General features: G+C 42.5%; 1 long non-coding RNA gene across 1 annotated transcript; it reads right to left on the reverse strand.

The window, feature by feature from the left end:
• Window positions 1-149: 149 nt before the first annotated feature.
• LOC138061989 (uncharacterized) lies at window positions 150-2,378 on the reverse strand. The gene is made up of 4 exons (XR_011135962.1): window positions 2,122-2,378; window positions 1,480-1,638; window positions 1,109-1,392; window positions 150-932 (listed from the first exon to the last, which is right to left on the reverse strand). It is a non-coding gene; the product is annotated as an uncharacterized lncRNA (long non-coding RNA).
• Between the last annotated feature and the right edge of the window lie 4,828 nt (window positions 2,379-7,206).

Here is a 7,206-nt window from a genome sequence, read left to right on the forward strand (position 1 = left end):
AGAGAGATTTTATGGCCCCACAGTCACCCTGGCATTGTGGCAAAGCGCATTTTCCAAGTACCTTATTTGCGCAGATAGAGATCTGGGATGTCTGCACACTACATCAAATCTTTGCTGAAGGAAGGATATTAGCTGGCCCAGGCCTCTGGGATAGTTTAGATGCTTTTAAGGAAGAAAAGAGGTACAGGAGCAAAATGAGTCACAGTGCAACAGCTGGCAGGGGGAAGGGGGAGAAGAAAAAAACTTTGAGGGTAAATCCTGGGGTAGGGAGGGGAGGAGAAGTGAAGCTAATGTAAAAATGGGAGTCACAAACGTTGCAAAAATAAGTTGCAGAGTTCTTGTATTCCTCTCAAGTTGGGACATGCTTAAAAATTCGTTCAATATACACTGTTCTTGGCACACTCTCATCCACCTCAATTAAACTGTGTGCATGCCATCTGACACTTTTGAGAAATATGAAGAGAATGGAAAGGGATCCATAGCTAAGAATTGCAGCACGGATTAAAAGATGAGTTTTGGCATCTTTGCATACAGCCCTTGTTGCCATAGTGCCTCAGAGCCTCCCCATTCCCACAAGGCGAACCTCAGGCCCGCTGCGTCCCTGTTCAGATTAGCTCGTGCCATTGCTGTGACAATCTGTTAATCCTTACTGTGCCTTCAAGAGCTGTGCTGGGAAGCAGACACTGCTGAAAGGTGTGCACGGGCAGGGAGTTCCCCTGCCGAAATTCGCTACCCCCTTGTCTTTCCTCATTCCCTAGGCCAGGGGATTCATCTCTGACGAGGAGAGGACCAAGCACCGCAGGGAAGCGGGGAATGGAAGTAAAGGCTCTGTGGAGGATGAAGGAGGAAGGAATGCACAGTGCTGCCTGCTCCAGGTCCGCCTTGAAGGCTGCGCTCCCACTTACTCTCCCAGAAGATGGAGAAGCAGACATCTGGATAAGAGAGCAGGGAGAACAGAGATGGGTGGTAAACTGAGTAAGGATAGCAAAGCCAATAACAAGTACATTGTAACTATAAAAGCTGGATAGGAGCATCAGGACGGGAAGGAAATTATGCTGACAATTTGCATTTTTATGCCAATCCCATGTGTGCAAATAGACCTACACACCTGTCCATTTTGTCTGTAATCCACTTCTACGTGGGCAATCCAGCCAGGCTCTGCTCCCAAAGACGTACCCTCAATGCTGCAGGTCAGCTCCCCTTAGAAATGAAGTCCCCTGTTGCTCCAGGTGGTCTCATGATAACAAAGTGTGCACCAGAACTGCACCAAGCCTACTCGAGCAAGCTCAAGTGCACTTTACAACAGGTTTTACTGGTTGCATCTCGATGAAGCCAAAGCTCGGATGTCAATACGCTAAGCTTCAGTACGTTTATGCTACATTAAAACAGAAACTGAGGAAGAGACAATAAGTGCTTATGAACTCAACCTGTCTACTAAGAGCAAATCTGGTTCCCTTTAAAATCAGTGACAAAACTCACAATGCTTTCAAGTAGAGCAAAGATGTAGCTTCGCAGGTTTATGTAATCCCTTTGTGGACGATGGGGCGCGTTCCTGCTTGTGGCTCTCGTGGCCTCGGGCTCCGTGTATACTCTGTACAGCTAGTCACTCCCTCTCCAAAGGCTATGACAGAAAATATGCTGTTCACAGAAATGGAACAAACAGGATTAGGAACACAGAAAACTTCTTGTATGAAGGAACTGTTTCATGTAGTCACAGATAAAAGCATGCAGGAACCACAAAGGGACAAACAGCAGCAACAGTGGCAGCACCCAGCCCTTTACTGACAACAAATACAGACCTTGGACCTCTGATCTATCAGAAAACTCTTGGTCATAGGTAAATAGCAAGCAACTAGAAGGCCCTAAACCAAAATTTAAATGAGGGGAAATGAAAAAAAAACCCACACAAAAACAACTAGAATAACAGTTTTATTATTGAAATCCTAATTATAACCATACCCAAAGGTCTATTTATAATTCAGGTGTATACTGTAATTGCCTTCACAACCCAGACTTAAACAAGAACCCTGATAAATCTTCAGTCTGCTTTGAAATGAACATAAAAGTCTCATCTAAAGGACAATGCAGAGCAACACTACGCATGAAAATTCTGACAAGGACCTGTTTGTGATACAGATATTGCTTCCATTGCACGTATTTGTTTACCAGCATCTTATGCAAAACCATCTTTCGCATCTGAAAAAATAAACAAAAATAATGTGTAGTTAGTGATTTTGCTATACTAATCTAGAAGGATTTCAAGAACTAAGACGCTTGTCTGTATATATGCATACATACACATGCACACATATATGTGCATTACATTTTTTTTTATATATATATACATATATATATAAAATAGGCATTTTTAAACAAGAACAGATCAAACCTCAAAAAAAAAAAATCTTGAGCACTAAATACAACTATTCCTTTTAACTTATTGTTTCTATGGTAATCTGGGTAATACTACTGGTAATAACCAGTAATACTGGCTTGCACAGTAATTCTCATGTTACTGAACTGCTATATGACATCACACCCTAAAATAATTCAGACTACCTTACCTACCTAGCCACGGAGGAATGGGGGGGTTGATGTGACTGCCTTTTATTTGTATCATCACGTTAATGCAGTCTATAATCAATGCATTTTGGACACATACTTTAATATAATAAAAAATTGATTTCAGGCATAGCAGCCACAACTCTATGCTGCAGAGAGTAGAACCACACAGTAACAAAAAAGGCACAAGTGTTGGTTATGGTGTATTCACATTCTTCAAAAACAGGAGAAGTGTTTATTCTGTTCTGTGTATGGATACGAAAAAAACAAACAAACCTGTCCTTTGTATCTTATACCGATTAAAAAAAAAAACCACACCAGAGTGAATCATTTTCAAATCTGGTTGATAAGCTTCACTAGAGTACAGACTGAATAGTGTGAACCTAGTAAAGAAACGAGGAAGAGATTTTCTTTGTTAAGAAAATGGATGGTGACGTTCATCTTTCTATTAAAATTAACGGCATTTAACAGGGACTGTGGCTTTAGAAAGAATTTTTTTTACAGCTATATCTGCCATTTTCCTGGATTTTATAGAATGTTTTTATATAGCTGTTTTGCATTTGGCTTTAAGTTTTAATGATTTCTGTTCATTAAATCACAAAATAATAAAAACTAAATGATCAAGAATTCTAAAGCACTACAGGAATAGTCCTAATGTAGAGTGTTATAATTTAATAAGCATCTCAATTGACTATTAAAATCCACATTATGATCAGAACTGTAATTCCAAATACGAGGTCTCCTGAAAGCTTAATTTACTGTGGTGGGAAGTGGCAGCTGTTGCAGCTCAGCAAAATTAGTTTTTTAACTTACATGTCAGGGAAAACAGATGCAGATGAGACAATAACAAGAACAGTAACAAAAATCCACCACCAACATGCAGGTTTATTTCTCGTCACCACGAGATTCAAGAAGGGCTTCTGCAGGTACCTCAGCAGCAAAAAGGAGACAAAGGAAAACGTGCATCCAAGAGAGAACAAAGCAGGGGGATCTAGTGAAGGAATAGGTCAAGGGACTTGATGCTTTCTCTGCCTTGGTCTTCACTGGCTTGTTCTGTTTGCAGGCCTCCCAGGTTCCCAAGCCTACCAGCAGAGTCTGAGGTCATAAGGCATTACCCACAGCAAAGAAGTCTGAGTTAGAGATCACTGGACATTCCCAAATCCATGGGACCAAATGGGATGCATCTGTAGGAGCCAACACCATTGCAAAGCTGCTCTCTATCCTGAAAAAAGGCAAATATCACACTCATCCTCACAAAAGACAAGAGGAAGGATCTAGGGAACCACAAGCAAGTCAGCCACGTCTCAACTTCCAGAAAGGTTAGAGAGTAAATCCTCCTAAATTTGCCATGTCCAGAAACATGAAGGACAAGACAATTGGGAACAGCCTCCACAGATTTACTAAGGGCAAACTGTGCCTGACCAGTGTCCTTGTCTTCTGTGATGGAGTGACTGGCTATACAGACCAGGGAAGAGCAACGGGGGTGTTTTTTACCTTCACCTTAGGATCCTGGTAGCCAGGTTTATGAGATGGGCTGGGACAGGTAGACTATAGTGTGGGTGGATAATTAGCTGAACTGCCAGGCTCAAAATGTGATCAGCAGTACTAAAGTCCAGCTGATTACTAGCGGCATCTCTCAGGAAGTTGACAGATGACAGAGGAGCACCCAGTACTGCTGGAGGGCAGGGCTGCCACTCAAAAATACCCGAACAGGTTGAAGATATGGGTTGGCAGGAACCTCTCGAAGTTCAGCAAAGGCAAATGCAGAACACTCTACCCAGCACGTACTAACCCCACGCAGCAGGACAGACTTGGCCCTGACTGGCTAGGAAACAGTGTTGCAGGAAAGGACTGGATGTACCAGTTGAACATGAGCCAGTACCGCACTCTTGCAATGAAGGACAACTGCATGCTGGGCTTTATTGCAGCCAGCAGGTCAAGGGAAGTGATTCTTCCTCTCTACTTAGCACTTGCAAAGCCACAGCTGGACACTGGGTCCAGTTTTGAGCTCCTCAGAACATGAAATGTGCTGACGTGCTAGAGAGAGTCCAGAAGAGGGCTGCCAAGATGAGCAGGCTGAAGCACGCAATGCATGAGGAAAGGTTGAGAAAATAGTTTACCTTGGAGAAGAAAAGGCTCCAGGGGGATCTTACAGCTGTCTACAACTACCTAAGAGGCAGGTACAGAGAAGGCAGAGCCAAACTCCTCTTGGAGGTTTACAGCAAAACTACGAGAGACAATAGACACAAACTGCAGCAAGGATAATTCCTATTGATATAAGGAAAAAATTCTTTAAGGTGCAGTGGTCAAACACTAGAACAGGGGGCCAGAGAGGTTGTGAAATTTGTATCCATGGAGATATTCGAAACTTGGTTGGACATAGCCCTGACCAACCTAATGTGACTTCAAGGTAGGCCCTGCTCTGGACCAGAAGACCACAAAAGGTCCTTTCCAAACTGAATTATTCTACAATTCTAAAAGTTCAGCTGTAGGGGCAGGGACTTACCTTGAATGGCCTATTACTATAGGAATGTATATCTGAACACAAATATATTTACCTTAGAAGTAGCAGGACCTTTTTTTGTTGCCATTTTCCCACTTTGAAGGATGGAGATGTGGGACAACAGCTTTCCCAAGCCTTAAAAAGAATGTAGCAAAGATGCATCAATATTGCAAGCAGAGGCACAAAACAGCACTTGTCAGAGTATCAGCACTAGCTTAAATTTATCTTAGGTAACAGCAGGAAATACACATAGTGACAAAGCCCTAAGGTGGGGCAAGCAACCAGGTATGCACCTAGAATCGGTATTTGGAGCAGCAAAGTCTGTGCTGAAGTGTAACCACTGCTACTAAATCCGGATCAAACCAGACCAAAGTGAGTTTAGGCACACTTGGAGGAACTCCTCCATGTAGAAGACAAATGGTTGTGATAAAACTATTCATTTGTCAAGAGACAGGCTGCCACCAAGTTGAACATCTGGGAGCTCCTGCCTTCAATAGAAGTAAAATCCTGTCCCTAGATCCTGGCATCTGCTGAACATGCTTTGGGCAAACCCTACCACATACTGAGGCACCGCAGCCTGGCATTTCTCTCAAGCATAAGAAACAGGGTCTTTAGATCACAGCTGTCCCTAAAGCCTGAGCTGGGAGTGCCTACTCCCTCCTAAAGACAAAGATGCCTTTAGAAGCACTAGGAATAGCTGGATCCATCATGGCCACTCCAAGCACTAAGGACATGGGAGGCTATAAAACTCTCCTCCTGCATAGCTGGGTCTTCCAATGCCAGCTGTTCCCAGCATTTACTGAACTGAAAGCTCTAGAAGTCCCTTCACAGAGGTACTGTTCCTACAGCTTTCCCAAGGGGTCCCCTCCTCCCTCCCTCTCCCTGCCTCTGCAATCACCTAACAACAGAAGAATGTCCCTCTAAAGACCGAGTAGGGGTGTGTTTATTGTCTTCTCCGACATCAAGCACTAGCCACAGAGGTTGCAGCCATATCTTTTGGTCAGAATGCAGATGTTCCCCCAGCAGACCACTCCTCTCAGCTGTCTGCCAGACACCCAGCGAAAAGAGTCGATGAAACTATAAGCATTGGCCACTGTGCCTATCTGTTCCCCCCACAATGGCTCAGGTTTGCTGCACAAACCTACTAGTTTTCTTCGTTAAAAAAAAAAAAAAAAAAAAAAAAAAAAGGATACATACGTCTGGAATTTCTACCAAACACAACATCAAAATCAAGCTGGTGGGGGGGCGGGGAGCAGAAGGACAAGAGTATTCAGACTTATCTGTCATCACAGATAATTTTAAAGAGCATCATTTTTTTCCCCCCAGTGCAGAGCAGGGAAAAACAGAATGCTGTGGAAACCAAAATATTAAAGACAGATTCTAAGAGATGCTAGCTGCTTATCAAATTTATTGCTTAGGCTAGTGAATATTCGCATTATAAATTTTTTTTTTCCCTTGATCTCCAATCCTTTCATAATCCAACAGAATTTACAAGTAGCCTTCCCACAGAAACAGTGTTAATCGATGTAGTAGAAATAGATGCAGGCAGAGGTATCTGCATATGCAAATGAAAGTACACTCCATTTGTACGGGTAACTGGACATAGGTGATTAAAAAAAACCTACTCACTGTTGCTTTATTTCTCATAGCTTTTTTGAAGTCAGCCTCTCAAAAATCTTGATTAAAAAGGAGCAGAATTTAAGGTGCTTAAGTATTTGCTCATTGCTTAAGGCTGCAGAACTCTGGACTTGCTAGCCCTCTCTATGCACAGTACTATACATCTTTCTGGAGCTTATATTTCAGCTACAATCTTATTTAGCAAAACAAATCATAAAACTTCTTATACAATTCATTGCACTCCTTAGCTGATTAGGTGATGGTAACAGAGCACGTCACAACTAAATAATCACCCACTTTGAATTCAGTGGTACATTTAGAAATAAATATTCATATCAACTCTGGCTAAGGGCAACATTGCAATTTCACCTTACAGAGTTAGGAAGTAACGTAGGAATGTAAATTCCAGCCATCAGAAAACAACTGAGTGGCTTTGGCCAACATTTCAACTGAAAAGAGTTTTCCAGGAGCTGGATTAAGCAGCTGTGAAGGGAAGTTTTCTCTGAAAACCAGACAAAAAAGGG

Source organism: Struthio camelus, chromosome 1 (assembly GCF_040807025.1).
Source record: "Struthio camelus isolate bStrCam1 chromosome 1, bStrCam1.hap1, whole genome shotgun sequence".
NCBI lineage: Eukaryota > Metazoa > Chordata > Aves > Struthioniformes > Struthionidae > Struthio > Struthio camelus.